The sequence below is a fragment of the Wasmannia auropunctata genome, unplaced genomic scaffold, assembly GCF_000956235.1.
Source record: "Wasmannia auropunctata unplaced genomic scaffold, wasmannia.A_1.0 LD333498.1, whole genome shotgun sequence".
In the NCBI taxonomy this organism is placed as follows: Eukaryota; Metazoa; Arthropoda; class Insecta; order Hymenoptera; family Formicidae; genus Wasmannia; species Wasmannia auropunctata.
Window position 1 is genome coordinate 1 of NW_012029392.1, and position 17,752 is coordinate 17,752.

General features: G+C 30.5%; 1 long non-coding RNA gene across 3 annotated transcripts; it reads right to left on the minus strand.

Annotated features, from left to right (window-relative positions):
• Positions 1–766: 766 nt before the first annotated feature.
• On the minus strand, positions 767–15,465 carry LOC105459878. 3 transcript variants are annotated; one of them, XR_975739.1, is made up of 6 exons: positions 15,451–15,465; positions 12,652–13,291; positions 8,286–8,666; positions 2,459–3,848; positions 2,120–2,363; positions 767–1,557 (listed from the first exon to the last, which is right to left on the minus strand). It is a non-coding gene; the product is annotated as an uncharacterized LOC105459878 (long non-coding RNA). The 3 variants fall into 3 exon arrangements; XR_975741.1 differs by lacking the exons at positions 12,652–13,291; positions 15,451–15,465 and adding an exon at positions 9,226–9,348; XR_975740.1 differs by lacking the exons at positions 12,652–13,291; positions 15,451–15,465 and adding an exon at positions 9,178–9,193.
• Positions 15,466–17,752: the final 2,287 nt, after the last annotated feature.

The following is a 17,752-nucleotide window of genomic DNA, read 5'->3' on the forward strand; positions in this document are numbered from 1 at the left end:
AATATTTTTTTATTATATTATTTAAATTTAAATATTTTTTAGGTCGCTGAATATCAATTTAGTCAAAATTGATAAATTAAAAATAATGGAAATTAATATTGTGAATGTCAACTAAAAAATGTTTGAAGCTTTGAAATAATTTGACATAAGATTTTTTATACAATGTAAATTGCATTTATTAACTTTGATGTGATTAATTCTATCTATGATTTAGAAAATTAAGTTTAAGTTTGAATAATATAATTAAAAAATATTTGATAGATGTTTAATACTATGGATGTCCTATAGAGGTTTATTCTAAAACTATTTTGATGTAACAAACCTTATATTAAATGTAAATATCTTTTTAGTCACAATCGATACAACAAATTTCTTTCAAGAACTGAAAGTCCTAATAACATATTTAATTTTGATTGTGATGAAACGTCTCTAACACGTCACGTATATCTTAATTGTAATATGCTTAATTGTAATAAAATATATTAAAATAGCCCAACTTAGCAACTTCAGTTTTTAGCTAATTTTTCAAAATTATAACGTAACAGAGCAATTTGGTAGACGGGATCGTATTCAACATTTATAAAACTGTGGGAAACAATTACCCTCGCTCTTATGCTCCTAAAAAAGTCTTTTTTGTTGTGAATAGTGTAATCTGCAGAGCTATTATGTATATGTGAGATATACATACATGTGCTATTGTATAGAGTTTAATATCAAAGGAGTATAGTTTTGTTAGGAAAAATGAAGAAACAATTTTGCCGATCTGTTTCTCTTTATCAAACGTGTATTTAAAGAAGTCCATTTTTACTTATTTCTTCAACCGTGTTTCTCTCTTTCTCTGCCTCTCTTTTTCTCCGGTCTTTTGAGATTCGTGAGTCGCGATGTGTGTCAAGTATGTGCAGCGACAACGGTCGTGAAACAAAGCCTGCGACGATCCAGCATACAAATCGACAAATGAATGTGAATGTAAACTGCAACGTGAAAACGTATACAATCATCTAATATTTTTTGTAGTACTGCAGAAAAATATTATATACCCTCGACACGCGATTACATTTTAGGATCAACTAAAGACGACCTTAGATGATAAAACGGAAATCTAAAAAAAAGCGTTGTAACAAGATAAAATAATGCGACAGAATATATAATGAAACAGGATAACTCATTCTGTTTACATACTTGACAAATTGCATTCCTTTTTAAACCAACAATTGTCCTTTTAGTATTTTGTGCGAATTACCGGTTACGAGAAAATGTAATTTAATTTAATTTTCTGTATAATATAATAAAGTAAATTATATGCTGGACTGTGAGAAACTCATACGCGCGCGAGATTTCCTAAATATTGTTATCAGATATATATTAGTCAATTATATTCACGCATAATTTTACAACGCATAATGCAATTAAAATTAACTACAATATAAATTTATTAAAGTTCTACGAAGTCCTGCAAAATACAGAATATTTTCACCCTTATGTATGTTATATCATTGCCGTTGATATTTTCGGGTCTCGCTTTTAGCTGATATTGCTGAAATGTTGATATCCACAAGCCTGCAAATAGACATAAAATACACATACTTTGGGAAGGAACCTGTCACATGCTAAAATGTATAATTTTCAGAGATACACATTTGTATTTCAGTAAACAAAATAATATCATGAGCTCAATACGGCTTGTTAAAATGGTACAATAATGGGTCACATTATACATCTTTATATATTGTATAAACTTAACAATTGAAAAATAATATATATGTATTTAGTTGATTATTGTCAATGTATTTAAAGCTGTAGCATTCAAAGCTGTCAATATTATATAGCGTTAATGAACAGTTAATTAAATATTTATTATTAATAAAAAGGTATGGAAGTGTATTAAATAGAGATATACGTGGAATAATATATTAATGTAAAATATTTATATACTGTCGAAATTCAGAGTTTTCATAAAAATTTACATGACCCAAATTTACCCACGGTCAATGCAATGTAATTGCGCGTGATTTAATTACGTTCATTTCTACGTTCAGTTCTATGCTCTGTTATTGAAGATAATTCGATCTAGCAGATCTAAATACTTTTCTGAATAAAACTTTCAAAGAAATAGTTTTACCTGTGTTTTCTCGATCGTTATATAACTATGCGACATGTTCCTCTGGAATCAGGTCTCTGACCTTCCGGACAGGGGTTTGCAGTTGTTCTTATGGGTGCGTCTACAACACTAGTCGGACGTAGACGTGGAATAAAGTCCAAATTTGGATATGTTATATTCTTATTCTCTCGACTGACTGTCGGTGATATCACGGTTAACATCACTGTCGCAAGTATTAGCAAAATACCGATGAAGTTCTTCATTTCTAGATAACGTAATGATTTTTGGTTTAAAAATAACAAATTGAAGTGCGCACGAGTGGACATCAAAATTTCCGCATCACTAATTTCGTATCCTTACCTCTTTCTCGGTTCTCTTCTCTTGACGTCTCTTGACTCTTGACGTCTCTTCGTAACTTACGTGAAAATCTAAGAAATTTTCAAACCCTCCTCTCGCTTTAGACGTCTCCCTCCCTCCTTTTAGACGCTCCCACCTGCTTCTTTACTCTACTTATCTCAGCGAGTATTTTACCGCTTCGCGCGCTATTGCGTGTTCCTTATTTATATTTAGATGTTATCTTCCGACCGTGCACTTCGCTTCGTTACAATAAAAATTAAAATCGTGCAGATTAAAGATCGCGCTATAATTGTTGCAATCGAAGTTTACTAATATCAATGTCGTTAATTAATGAACGTAGTTACAGCGTCCCGTCATTTTCTCCGCGTGTAAACGTCTGCGAAAATTTAAATACAAGTGGAGCGTTCGCACAACTCTCTAACAAACTGTTATAAATATTATAATATGCACGTTGAAATAACATACAAAGTGCTCAGCTTCGCATACATATCATTTCTTATGACTTGTACCCGCGCGAGACGCTATAACCCTGCCAGTCTACAGACTAACGTGACAGACTAACATCGGCCTTGACACGGTTAAAAGATGTCTTTAAAAATAATATATCTTATGTCGATCGATAAAAAACAGGCCACTATACATGTCAGTAAATAACTTTATATCTGAATGGAAAGATGGAAAGACAGATAACGATATATAGGCTTGTATATACTTTCATATTTTTAATGCCGCCCGTTCGGCATCAAGATTGACTGCTGCACGTTTATTTTATGCTCACAACACCGCCGTTATATTTAGAGATTTAGACCAATAAATGTCAAAATCTGATAACATGGCTGACCTAAAGAAGAACGTGTTGCAAATAGAACTGATAGGCATACACAGCCATTAATAACACTTTATTTAGTAATACTTGCTGTAACTTTTTTTCTATACAGAGTAGGAATGATTACTAAACGTCTATTAAAGAAAAATCAGTCCAAATTTGATTGTCCGAATCCATTTGTCATTTAAATTTCAATATACATAGTGACGTGCGGTTTGTAGAAACATACAACTATGAGGTTTTTTTTCTATTTATTGCTAGACTTTGCTGACGTACATATATACATGGTTTTCATTTTACAAGTGCAAAAAAAACATAAGCATATTAGAAAATGTATCTTATTTACGATAAATTGGGACCTCAGATTATATCGATGCCACAAATTACCGCGTAATTAGTAACACTAATACAATGAATAAATAATTCACATATATTGGTAATTGCATTTTATGGTGAAATATTTCGTTTCTCCGATAATGCAAAGCGGGATGAATAGCTTGGCCAATCTCTCGTCACGCGTTGTTACGATATTTCACTGCGACGTTTGTAGGATGACACCGCTCATATCTGCAAGCAAATATAAAAAAATAGTAGCTTGCGAATGAATAGCCCTTGCTCAGCGACATAAAAAATGAATTATGTGCGACGGCTTAAATCTTTTTCATATTTTTCTTTTTAAACACACACACACACACACACATCATAAATTTTGTTCTATTGGTGGATATTCAGACAGCTATGGAATGAGCGAGATAATACGATCGTTGAAATAAATGTGTGGAATATATGCAGGGGTGTTCTGGAAAAGGAAGCGGAAATACGTGCTTTGCGGGAGTAATTGCAGTAGACACCAAAAGTTTGCATGAAAAGCATAAATTTTCGTTAATGAACGCACATTCAAACAGCAGATTTAAAATACATATCAGAGATATATCACGTTTAAAAATTAGACATTTTGCGAGTTAATATAGTAAACAAAATTTCAACTTGTCTAATTCTAAATGTGACGAAATATCCAAAAAGACGCTAAATTATCTTAACTTTAAAAAAATTGATTAAAATCATTGTTTAAATTAATTTCATACAATAGAGAACGTTAATTTGTAAATTAACTAAGTTACATAGTATCGAGTTAAAAAGTGTTACGTGTAACGTGTCTCATGAAATTTTGATAATAGAAATAGATTCCAAATTTGTCAAAAAATCTGTTGTTGAAATATCTTTTAAGATTAATGATATACTGCTGTATTATATATAACAGAGATGAATAATTTATACGAAAAACAATTTATCTTCTATAATATAGAAACAGGGGATTTAACGTGGCGCGTATCTTCAATCTTTTATAATAGATATATAAAATATCTAATTTTTTATTTTTATTTTAAAATAAAAATATGTGCTTTTATATAATATATAATAGCTTTATATTATATATATAGTTTTAATATATATGTCTTTTTGTACGGGGCTCTATTAATTTATTTCCGTTTAAGTTTCTTGATCGTTTAATTTTCAATGTAAAAATAATTGTCTTCACTGCTTTATCAAGATAAATGGACATTTAAGATTAAAATTATTCTAACTTATCTTTGTATCTTTTAATGCCATTGGGTAAATTTTTTATTACGTTTTTTTTAAATTTCCGTTGTTAATAAAATCATTACGTAAACATGCTTAATTTTCTTTATTTCGGAGATTTTTAGACATTTTTTGTTTAAATCGCGTTGCTAATCGATCGAACACGAAATCACTGATCGAGCACGAATCGACGTCACTGTTCTGATGCGAGAAATTGATAAAACTTCAACTGTCGTTGATTTTTCAGTAACAGTCAACTCTTTTTATTTCTCGTCCGACAACGATGACAATGCCGACAGTCATCATCGTCACGGCGGAGATTAACAACGTGACTCAAATTTTTATTTTTGTGATATTCACACAAAACGTGTGACCTCGATTCCTCTAAACGATATTACGTACGGAATGTCTTCGTAAAAGAAAACCGTTTTTCTCGGCAATATCTCGTTATTTACAACAACGTCGTCGTTAATAATTCTGATCAATGAATATATTTATTTTTCTCGAATATTTCAATTTTCATTCTTTTGCAAATCCTTTTTATTCTTTTCTTATATGTTTTCTCCTAATCTCTACGATCTTCAGCAGAGTTACCACAAGGATTTACCTTATTTATTTTCCTCTTGAAGCTTGAAACTACTAAAGCTTTTGCAAAAACAATCGGCATTTTCCTCTCGAGTCACGTTGCTGACCAGCTGGACACGGAAATTCCGGCACTGATATGATATTGAATGGAGCAATCGTCGCAGATGTACTCGTATTATTAGTCGACGATCCGGCTTGATCTATTTTCTTCGGTGGCGGCAACGACGCGACGGTCATCACCATCGCGGCAATCATCAATAATGCAATGTAAAATTTCATTCTCGCTTTTTGTCACAGAATGAAAATCGTTCCGAAAATTTGATCTCGATAAAGTCTAAACAACGCGTACAATGTGTGAAATCGTCGAAAAGAACGGAATTTATAAAGATGCTGTCGTTAATGCTGCGCAATGACTGATTAGTTTTTCCCCGAGGATTCCACGAATCGACAGAATCGAAGTATAATGATAATCCATTATAAAAATTACGTCATATTTACACGATGTCGTGTCAAAGGTGAAATAAATCTTTGATAAGAGTTTATCGCGTGCATGTGTAATCTCGCAGTACTTCACAGAAATGTTAACTAAATTCTAATATTAATTCGCATGTGTAAAATATAAATATTCAGAAAATCTTATATAATCAATTCTATAAAAATAATATAAAATAAGTTTTAACGATAATTTGCATTTAAATATTTTTAAATTAAAAGTTTATTTTAGTTAAATCTTGTAATATATGCTTTTATATAACAAATAAAATTATCAGGATTGCTTCTCGCCCTAAAGAAATGAACAGCATTGTTCACGAAACATTGGCATTAACAATGGATCAAGACACGCGAAGAAACCCGTAAATCTCTTAGCACTTTTTAAAGAGAATATCCGTAAAAGCCTTAAGAGCCTTAATAAATAATATTATTTATTTTTATCTTCTTCCAAAATATTTTAATTTTTATTTACACAAACCTTTATATTTGTTATCGCATATTTTTAATTATATATTTTATTAATTTATTTATTTTATTTATTTATTTTCTCCATTTATTCTATATTTTATATTTTAGTTTATCTTTTAAAATATTTCTGGAATAGTCTAATTTATATCGTAATTTATTTATTTTACTTATATCCCTATAGTTTAAATCGATTTTTCTGAAATAATACACTATTTAATGTGACACTTCTTGGAAAATAGCCAATAATCGTAATGAAGGTATGTATTTAATATGTTTAACTTAATGTTACCAGAACAGCCAAGTATCGTTTTGCATTTCAAATTGCATATGAAATTCTATAAATATGCATATGCGAGTGGCTCACAGAGAGAAAATATCTTATCCACGAGATTGCGCGAATATCGAAATTATCGAGCAATAGAGAGAAAGAGAGAGGAAGAGAAAGAAGGAAAGAGGGAGAGAGAAAGAGAGAAAAAGAGAAAATAAGAGAGAGAAAGAAGGAAGAGCTTAAAATATTAACGACAGTTACATTTGGAAAAGCGTTGAAAAGTTGAAAATATTTAATGAGTAATAAGATTTTATTTACTTATTACCGTTCAAGTGTTTTCAAAACACAAAAAAAACTTTTATTCATATTTTACGAAGTCAATTTCATAGATGGTTAACTCTCTGTAGGGAAAAAAAACTGTTGTGCAAGAAACGATTGATTTTTATGACGATAGAATTTGGCTTTTCAGTCCAACAAATATTTGACTTTTGCCGCGAATAAAGTTTCGCTTTTAGTAACGAAACAGAGTATAGCTTAAAACGAGCCCAATATATATCTCTAGTTTCTAAATTGGAAAAAAAAATTTTATCCGCCAGAGAGCCCTGGTTCGATTTTTTCAAATAAAAAAAACATTTAGCTTTTAGTATAAAATCTAATTGTTCTAAAGAACGAATACAACGTCAAATGAAAGAAATTTATTTAGTTTCCATACAGAAAAATTTAATTTCCTATTCTTTAGGGGAAACCGCGTTCTTACTCTGACGCTTTTAAGAGATTTTTTAAATTTAACGTTTTCAGATTCAATAAAAAAAGTTACTTGCAGATTTAAAAAAACCTGGTTTTTGCGATTGCACACTATTGAACTTTTATAACAAGGCAGCTTTTAGGTGAAAAAATAATCGTTTAATCCTAGAGTACAACAAAAATGAATAAATTCTTTAGACCAACTTTTAACGCTTATAAATCCGATAACGAATACATACACTGTGTTGTCTAAATCGACTCCTTTTACAAAAGTATTTGAATTTATAAATTTACAATAAAATCATGCATTTACAATTCTTTTAAAAAAATAAAATCATGTTATTGTAAATAAAAGTACTTATTTAACAAAATTGATTGTTCATTTGTGTGATTAAATCTGTTACTATATTGGTTTATTAATTTTATACACTACAATAAGCATAAAATTAACAGTACAGAAATTTATAGAAGGCAGACGACGAAAATGTTCGTAATGAACACATTTAATCATATTTTCAGTGATTACGTTGTGAATATTAATTAATAATTTTCAATAATTAATAATTTTTGTTATAAAATGGCAATTTTAATTTCAAAATACTGTTCAAAATCAGAATTTAAATTATGAATTAAATCATAAATTGGATTTTAAGTGTAATATTATAGAATGTCAATTAACTAATATCTTGAGAATTTAAGTAATATATATATTTGTTATTATTTATTAACAGTCACTTTTCACCGAGACATTATTAAAATTTTATTAAATTTTCAACCATTTGAAAAACCGCTTGCGTGAATCTCACGGGCCGTCAATCAGATGTTTAAAGAGCGCTGGTGCAGAAAAAACAAAAGAACAAACTAACCGTGTGAAACGTTAATCAATACAATACGGGCCTCCATTGTCCATTCGCATCGCGGCGATACTTCTTTCCGTTTTTCTCGATCTCGACCTTTCGTTCCGGCACAGTGATGATGTTCCTCTTGACTCGACTTTTAATTTCGCTTCCGTCTTCCGTGTCAACCGATGTCCCCGCCGACAAAATGGCGTCGACCTCTTGCGTCTTATCGGGCGCGATTTCTTTCACTTTTTCACTGTCAGCCACCGGCGTTCTTTCAGCCATTGTAGCGATTCTTCGATTGTCGGGATCCTTAAACGATTTTCGATAATCCTATTTTTCCCTCTAATCTACCATCCAATCTCCGGGGGATCCCTGTCTTTGGATCTTCCAGAATCCCTGTTGCTTCTGAATATTAAATAATAATTTTGAATTGTAAATGACGATTTTAAATCTGAGAAACAGAGAGAAAGAGAAAGAATCGGGAGATCCTTATTTTAAATAATATTTTGAAAGCTTGGAAACTTTAAACATTTGAATATTTAAATAAATTTTCTTAATTCTTTTGAGATTGTAAATCATAAATATGCTTATTTAACGAAATTAATTGTTTATTTGGTTAAATCTGTTATTATTGATTTATTAATTTTGTACATAATAAGCATAAAATTAACAGTACAGTTCTTTAATCTCAAATTATATTCTTAAATTTTAATTATGTCAGTACCCAGATATATACATACATCCAGATACTTATTCAACTTCTTTCTTAAAATTTTGGTGCTTTCCATTCATATATCGCCAAACGGCTTCGAATTCCCATTTGTTTTTCGTAAATTCATTAATTTATTTTATTAAAATATTTGGGCTTGTAAAACTTGAAAAATTTTTGAATTTGTAGGCATTAAACCTGACTAACACGCCTGTTCATTGCTCGAGTTACTCGAGTGCCTATCACGGTTGTCACCTTCCGACCGATTAGTGTTCCGCCAAAGATCGATGGTCCTCCTGTCTGATATTACTACCATCCAAATAATCAAATTATTACTTTCTTGTGCTTGAGGAAAATGGACGTATGCACGCGTCTCTCTCTCTCTCTCTCTCTCTCTCTCTCTCTTTCTCCTCCCTCTCTCGCTCGCTCGCTTACTCTATCAGCATTTCCCCCCCCCTCTCTCTCTCTCTCTCTCTCTCTCTCTCTTTCTCTTCCCTCTCTTCATCCCTATCCCTCTTCCTCCTTTTCCTCCTTCTCTGTGTATGTTGTATGTGTGTTTGGTTCTGCATATCACTAGTAAGAATCATAAAATGTCACCGTTCCTGTATACATTCCACTTCTTTAAAAAAAAAAAAATCTGGAGATTCGTTCAAAAAGCCGGAGTTCTCCGACCCACATGCATTTTATATTAGAAAGAATATAAAATGGGAAAGGAAGATTTAGTTCGGTATATTTAGGTATTTAAAGGAACAACTTGCTTGTACAACTTACTTGTACTACAAACAGATGCTGAATTTAAACTTTTAAAACTGAAAATGCTGTATTTTAAAAAAGTTTCAAGTTTATAAAAAAATACTCATAAATTACGGGACTCAGACCTTCCATTTTCTAGTAAATTTCTAACACATTCTTCATTTTTTGTTCCTGAACTCAAACTAGAAAGAAATAAAATAGTAAAAATATATACGCACGCGATTTTTTTATCAGGCAATGCAAACTAATAATTGTTCGTAATATTTAATAATTATTCTTACCTCGCGTACTGCGTTGCCGATAACGTCTCTATTTTTTTTATCGAGATAATATTCTCATGTTGAAAGAGAACTTTTATAATAAAAATACAAGGGCGGATGTAACAAAATGATGCAACTGAAAGCACGACTGCTCAAATGAAAAGACGTTTCGAAATTGACGCATAAAGCCCTAAACCCTAAACCAGTTTATGCCTCGTTGGAAGAGAAGTGGGGGAATGTCGACCGTTAGACAGGCTATTGCTAGAATAATAGCTGGAGACGGTTTTGAAGGATAGGGAATAATAGGGAACCATTTACTACCTGTAGCACGTGAAATTCCTTGATGGGTACTCGGATAATCTGGGTATTGACGTAACGTGAAACGTCTGGGTTTAATTTGACATAAGATTTAAATAAATAAATTTTATAATTTTTACAAAATGTAAACAGCATTTTAATGAAGAAAATTCTTTAAATCGTTTTAAATCAGATCTCATTTTTATATTTGAAATTACGTTGCTTGACTTGTAAATCCATTGCTGTATATTTCTACAGCTTTAATAGAAGAAAATACTCAATAAGCAAAAGATTATTACTACAATATTATTACAATGATATTCAATAACATTTTTAAATATGTTGTTTTTCACGTTGTATACAATATAATTATGAACGAATTTTGACACTAGTTTCAATAATGTTGAAATTATTATATTATATCCCATCAGCAAACACCTATAACATACCTGTTACTTGTAATTTCCCACTCAACAATATAATGTACGATATAACACATGTATTATAGTTATATATTATTGCGTAAAAATTACGCAATAGTATATAACTAACAAGTGCATTACATATTACTTGATGTTTGCTAGATATCGTTGTAATTCATATTATGCTTATGTTTTTTTTAACACTCTAATAATATTTCTTAGATAATATTGAATAAATGGTACAATTTTATGTTAGTGTCATTGATACATTATAATTTTAATATGTTTAATATGTTTTAAACAAATATTTTCAATATTAATAAAAATACTCTCACAATATATTTTATTTATTTTCATCTTGAAGCCCTTGGGTCATTTTCAAGAAATCATTTTATTAGAACACGGATGAAGAATCTTATAATGCTGCGCCTTTTATCTGTCCTGATACGGTTTTTATTTGCGACAAATATCATTCCGTCGAGTCCATATGTTGGCGATACCGCGTACTGTTCCCGGATAGGCGGACTTTAATATCAATTTGTTCGATGTTGTTTCAACGTTGCAACATTAACAATAAATGTAGAAAAATTAATATAGATATGACATTTAAAAAAACATTAATACTTTGACACTATTAACTGATATGTTATATTTACGTAATAAGTCTAATAAGTGTCCAATAATGTTACGATAACATTATTATTGTAATTAAAAATAATTCAATTTATGTTTTTAAAATATTTAAAAAATATTTCGGAAGTTTTTTTTAAAATACAGCATTTTCAGTTTCACAAGTTTAAATTCAGCATTTGTTTATAGTATAAGTAAATTATAATACAAATAAGTTGTTTCTTTGTTGAATATACCTAAATATACCGAACTAAATCTTCCTTTCTCATTTTATGGTATTCTTTCTATAGTGTATTATATAATAACAATTAAGGAAAAAAGAGGCTAATAAGAGTTAAGTGCGATATTTAGTACGCAAATAATTCAAACAATTTTTAATAATACTTAAATACAAGACGTTTCGGCTCAGGTTCGAGCAATCTTCAGCAATACAAAATGATGATGTCTTCATTCTCCGCACAAATGACACACTATATGGATAATCCATAACTCGTTATTTATGCGAAGAATGAAGACATCTGAGATCATCTGAGATTTTGTATTACTGAAGATGGCTCGAACCTTAGCCCAAAGTCCTGTATTTAAATATTGTTAAAAATTGTTTCAATTATTTGCACACTAAATATCGCGCATTGACTCTCATTAGCCTCTTTTTTCCTTAATTGTTAATTTTTAATTACGAGAGTCTGTTATAGTTTCTTGTATTATAGGTATAATGTTATTATATAATATTATTATGTACTATTATTGTATAATATTATACAATAATAGTAATACATGTACCTCGAACAAAACTGTGAACAATATTTTTGAGAATGAATGTTATTAAACTATTATTCACGCTTTTACAGTAACGATTTATTTTTTTATCGTTTATTCGAGCGATGTTTCCTATATTATCAACTCGCTTATCCCCCTTATTGCCACATCGTGAAATCTGCATGATATTTATCGACTTACATTATCGTTATTTCAAATTTCTCTCTATTTTTAAACATACTGTATGTTAAAGCATATGAAATATTTAATCAATACAGTTACGTTTTCTTTTTGCGAGAAACGCAACCGTGTGGTTACATCGATTGGAAGTTTTGTTTCAATTCTTTTTGAATGCTGCATTATTATTATTCAATTTCTCGAGTCTATAATATTTAATGTTGCGGAAAAAAGTATTTCAATTTTAGCAAATGTGTAACATACGTAAAAACGTATGCGAATATGTAAAAATAGTATGCGCTTGCATATGTTTCTACGTTTCCTACGCTAATTCATAATAATTGGAGAAAAAATTTGATAAGAGAATTAATATTTTTACTTACCAGAATTCGATTTGTAGACGGCGTATATATTAAAAAGTTTTTGACATTCGCGATATCGTAACAATGAATGAATTATCTGAACACGTGAATGTGTTATCTTTCGACGCAATTTACTGCATTTCTCACGCTGTCTCTACGGCTTACTCGACGACGATTTCACGACGATTGAGGTCTCTTTTTCATGACCGCTCGATACTCGGCCGCTCGCTCGATAACTTATCGTTATCGGTTGCTATCAATTGGCAAACGTTAAACCTTATCGCAAATAGCCTTTGCGCTCTCTTTATTGCGCTCGAAAACGGATTTCGGAATTAGAGGCGTTCCGCGAGGCCCTTCAGCTTCGACGAAGCGCTCTCGGCGACTATTGCGGGACGAAAGGCAAACGCTTCCAATGCAGTCATCATCGCGCGAAAGTAAATTCGGGCTACAAACGTGGCCGGGAAGAATGGAATGCAGTTGCAATGGATTACAGCTAGACGTTGGAAATTGTAGCTGCCGCAGGGGAAAAGCGTGGTAGGCAAATAGCGAAGGGCATGCGATCGATTACTAGAGATTCCCCCTTTAATCTTCTAGTGGCAAGCGGCGAAATCTCACGAAGCTCCTTTTGCGAAGGAAGGAGGAAGCCTCTCCTCGATTGATTCTGCGAGAGAAATAATTCGGTTACCAAGCGATTAAATCGAACCGTAGCGTTAAGTGTAACGTATATTTTTAAAATGATGAAAAAATAATGAAAAAAATTACAGATTATTTTAGATCGCATTCAAAAGTAATACAAACATTTAGCAGCGTTTTAGAATCCTGGATCAAAAATTATCTCAATCAAAGAAATAGAAGTGTTTTTATCTGTGCTTTAATAGAAATGTAATTAAGAAATAAAGACAAAAATCTCAATTTTTTTATATAAGCAGTTTAAATATTATTAAATTAAATAGGGAAAGGTTGTCTTACGATATTATCATATCATTTTGGATTATATTTCTTAAACAAATGTTAAAAATAAAACTTTGAAAACAAAAATGTAAACTAGAAAGTGTCTTCTATCAAATAATACAGCTTTTTATAATACTAATAAAAGTGAATCAGTGGAATTATCATTAATTTTCAATGTACTTACAACTAAACAGTGATTTCAATATTGTTTCAGTGATAATATACTGATTCAAACAATGAATTTCAGCTTCCAATACTGTTTGACAGTGAAATGTACTGTCTTTCTGTGATATTCATTGTTTGAATCCGTATATTATCACTGAACCAATATTGAAATCACACACTCACTGTTTATCACAGTTGTAAGTACACTGAAAATCAGTGATTTCACTGATTTTCTTTTAAAGAGTAGTGTTTTATAATATTGTTTGGAATTTTACAATATTTAACGTTTTCATGAGATAAGTAAAAGTGAGCTTTTGACAAAATAAGCCCTAAAACTAAAAATAAGAAAGAGAAATGTAAGAAGAAAAAGAAAAATATAAAGAAAACAGTGTTAGGAAATTAAACATGTAAACAACCTAATATTAACATTGTATATCCAATATTACTTAAACTATACAATTTGCAAAAGAAAATTGTAAGATATTTATAATTAAGATATGTTTTTTCGCATTTGTAGAATTTGTTTTTAGCTGATTTTATATAAAAATAAATCACACATATATGAATCGTGAGTTTTACTTCTTTAGCTATCTGAACAGATCATTTTTATCAGTATTGATAAAGTGCAACGTTTAGTTTCCAAGAAATAAGAGATCTTCTTAAAAGACCTAGGTCAGCATCGGCGACTTTTCTCTATTCAAAATGATTTATGTAAAGTTTCATTACGATGCAGAGATTAGTTGAAGAGATTGCTGCAATAATAAGCTTGTTAACCTATAACGAAATATGTGATATTTATAGAAACACGAAATGTATTTTCCCATCACTTTAACTTTAGAGTTCATCTTCTCCGTTTTTACAAAAAGTGGGTTTGTCCGCTGTTGCACCGCTGTTGCAGCGAGCTCTTCAGTTCTGTAAATAAACAAAATTTATTTATTTGTTTATTTACAGAACACAGAACTAATCTCTGCATCGCGATATGTTATTCACACAACTTCCATGTACATGGTTTATTTGAAGTATAAATATTAACACATTCCAATGCCAGTTTACTTTTCGCAAAGGATTGATGACGATAATCCTTAACTGCAATTCGCGCGCAACGCGTGATTGTATTAATTCAAGGTTGGGTAGTTAAAAAGATAAAAGTTAAGTTAAAAAGTTAAAAAGTTAAAAAGTTAAAAGTTAAATAATTTTAATTTAACTTAGTTACATTTTAGACTCTTAACTTTTAACTTAGTTTTTAATTCAGTTACATTTTATCGGTAACTATTAACTTTTGATCTAACTTTCTTGAAGTTACATTTTTAGTGCTTCTTGGAAACCCAAAATGAAACACATGTCTAAGTTAGTGTCTTCAAACTCAAATTTGTGAACACACATCAAGGCAATTGTAATAATATAATAAATATATAGTCTGGTCGCGGGAAGGCGAATCACTGTTCGCGGATCTTCTGTGCATTCCGAAATCGGTCTTCTTTCCGTGACTCGACAGAAATAAGTATAACAAATATATACTTTATTTAGAAACCCTTAAAATCATCAAATAAAAAAAATTTAACTTTAACTTTTCAATTACTTTTTTTATTAATTTAACTTTTAACTCAATTAAGTTTATTATGGACTAACTTGTATCTTAACTAAATTAAATTTTTAGACTGTTAACTTTAACTTAACTTAGTTAAAAAAAATATATTAACTTACCCAAACCTGTATTAATCTCTTCAATGGTGATTTAAAATGATTTCTCTTCTATCGATTTTTTTTCTTCTACCGCGAACCTATATGAACTACTTCAACTACTTGTAGCTCGTTAGGAATAGACGGAGAGATCTTCCAGGATAAAACGCATCGCGAGCACGGAAGCTCGGCACGGAACTGTTCCGGGATATTTCGGCATTAACAACAGACTTTACCACAAAACTTTTTCGGTCATACCACTTAAAGGGTTGAACCGGAGCTGAGATTTAGTTGCACATTACGGGCCGACTTAGTTGCCGACGCCTACTGACCCCTTATTCGCCATCCGTGTCTTAGCAACGAGCCGCCGGCTGGGTGTAAACAAGACGTGTGACGCTTCATTTCAGGGGAGCGCTCGTACGATGGAACTGTAATCCCCCTGAGCAATATCAAGTAACTAGTTAGAACCATAGACATAGTATATAGATAGCTACTATAGATAGACCAAGTCGTGCGATCGAGACCTGGTCAGCGCGTGCGAGAGAGAGCAAGCACAAATAATTCTCTCTCTATCTCTCGCTCTCTGTAACAGAAGGTAGTTCTCCGCATATTATAGAGAGAAAGGAAAATTAGTTGACACTCGATCTATCTATACTATTATCTATTGAAACATTCCTTAATCAACTATATTTTTCCTAAAATATATTACTAAAATAAATTAATTATTACGTTATGTTATTTTATTATAAATGTAGAGTACAAGCTAGTAGTTTTAAATATAAAATTTTATTATTATAGACTTATTAGAATAATAACAATATTTGTAAAGGAAAATCGCCGATACTATATCATATCACTTTGTTTTTGGATTATATTTTTTAAACAAAACTTAAAAATAAAACTTTGAAAACATGAACACAGACTAGAAAGTGTCTTCTATCAGATAACATAGCAATTTTTTATATTTGGAATTTTCCGATATTTAATATTTTCATAAGATTTTCATAAGCAAAATTAAGTGTCTGATAAAATAAGAAAGAAAACAATATAAATAAAACAGTTTTAGAAAACTACAAACATGTAAAACAATCTAATATTAACAATAATATTATCATTATTATTTAAACTACACAATTTATAAAAGAAAAGCGTAAGAGTTATTTTCGTATTTGTAGAATTCGTTTTTAGAAACAAATCTCGAATATATGAATTATGGGTTCTTACTTCTTTCATTATTTAAACAAATTATATTTTTATCGATATTAGTTTATTAATAATGTGCAACGTTTAATTTGCAAGGTATAAGTGAGTGTTTTTTTTTTTGTAAGCAATCAACGACTTTCCTAATATTATTATTGTAGTATTATTAATAATATTGATAACAAAAAAATTTTCAATTATTAATTTAAAATTATTCAATGCGTTTGCGCATTGATAGCGTTTTCATTTGCTCGTTAAGTTCGACAGCTTCCACGTTTAAATATTAGTTAAAGTTATGGCGCGTCAAAAAGGCACGCATTTGATTGATAGTATGACATTACAACGAGATGCACGTTATGACGCATTATAACGCGCGATAAATAGATGTATGGAAATTAAAGGTTTAACACGCATTCGACAGCACATTGTTAAGAGCGGCAAAAGTTGAACAATAGGTGTTAATAACGAAATCCGTCCAAAATGTACAACTAAATACCAGCTCTGTTAAATTAAATACATGTTTTTTAAGACTCAAAGGAAATCATTCTAGATTTACTACAATAATCTAGATTATCTGTCATTTAGTTTTAGAGTCAGTTCCTCAAGTTCTTAAGAATATGCTCTCTAAATTTGAATTAGTAAATATATATAGTCACTGATTATTCATTGAATGCATTAATCCCAAGTATGACATGGTAATCAGTGAAATTCAACTTTATTGTCTCTCGAAAATCACCAATAAATAAGTAAATAATCACTATAATCGTTGACAAATCAGCGGACTTCGCTGTTCTCACTAATTGCACAGCGGATTCGGCTCTGTTTCACTTATTCATTAGCGATGCAAGGCGTTATTGACTCAATCATTGACTTTTTCACTGATTCAGATTTAGAGAATGCTTATACGCTGTTGAATGCTTCAATTTTAATGAAAATAGTTGTTAATTTGGATTGTTTATAAGCAAATTTTTAACATAATTTTATAATTGCAATGATTTTTTATACTCAGGCGAAATTTAAAAAATTATGTTTTAGTTAAAGCATTGAAAATGTGTGATACGTGTAACATAATATATGTATATATTTTTTGAATATTTTAAAAGTATTAATTATTAATACACTTAAT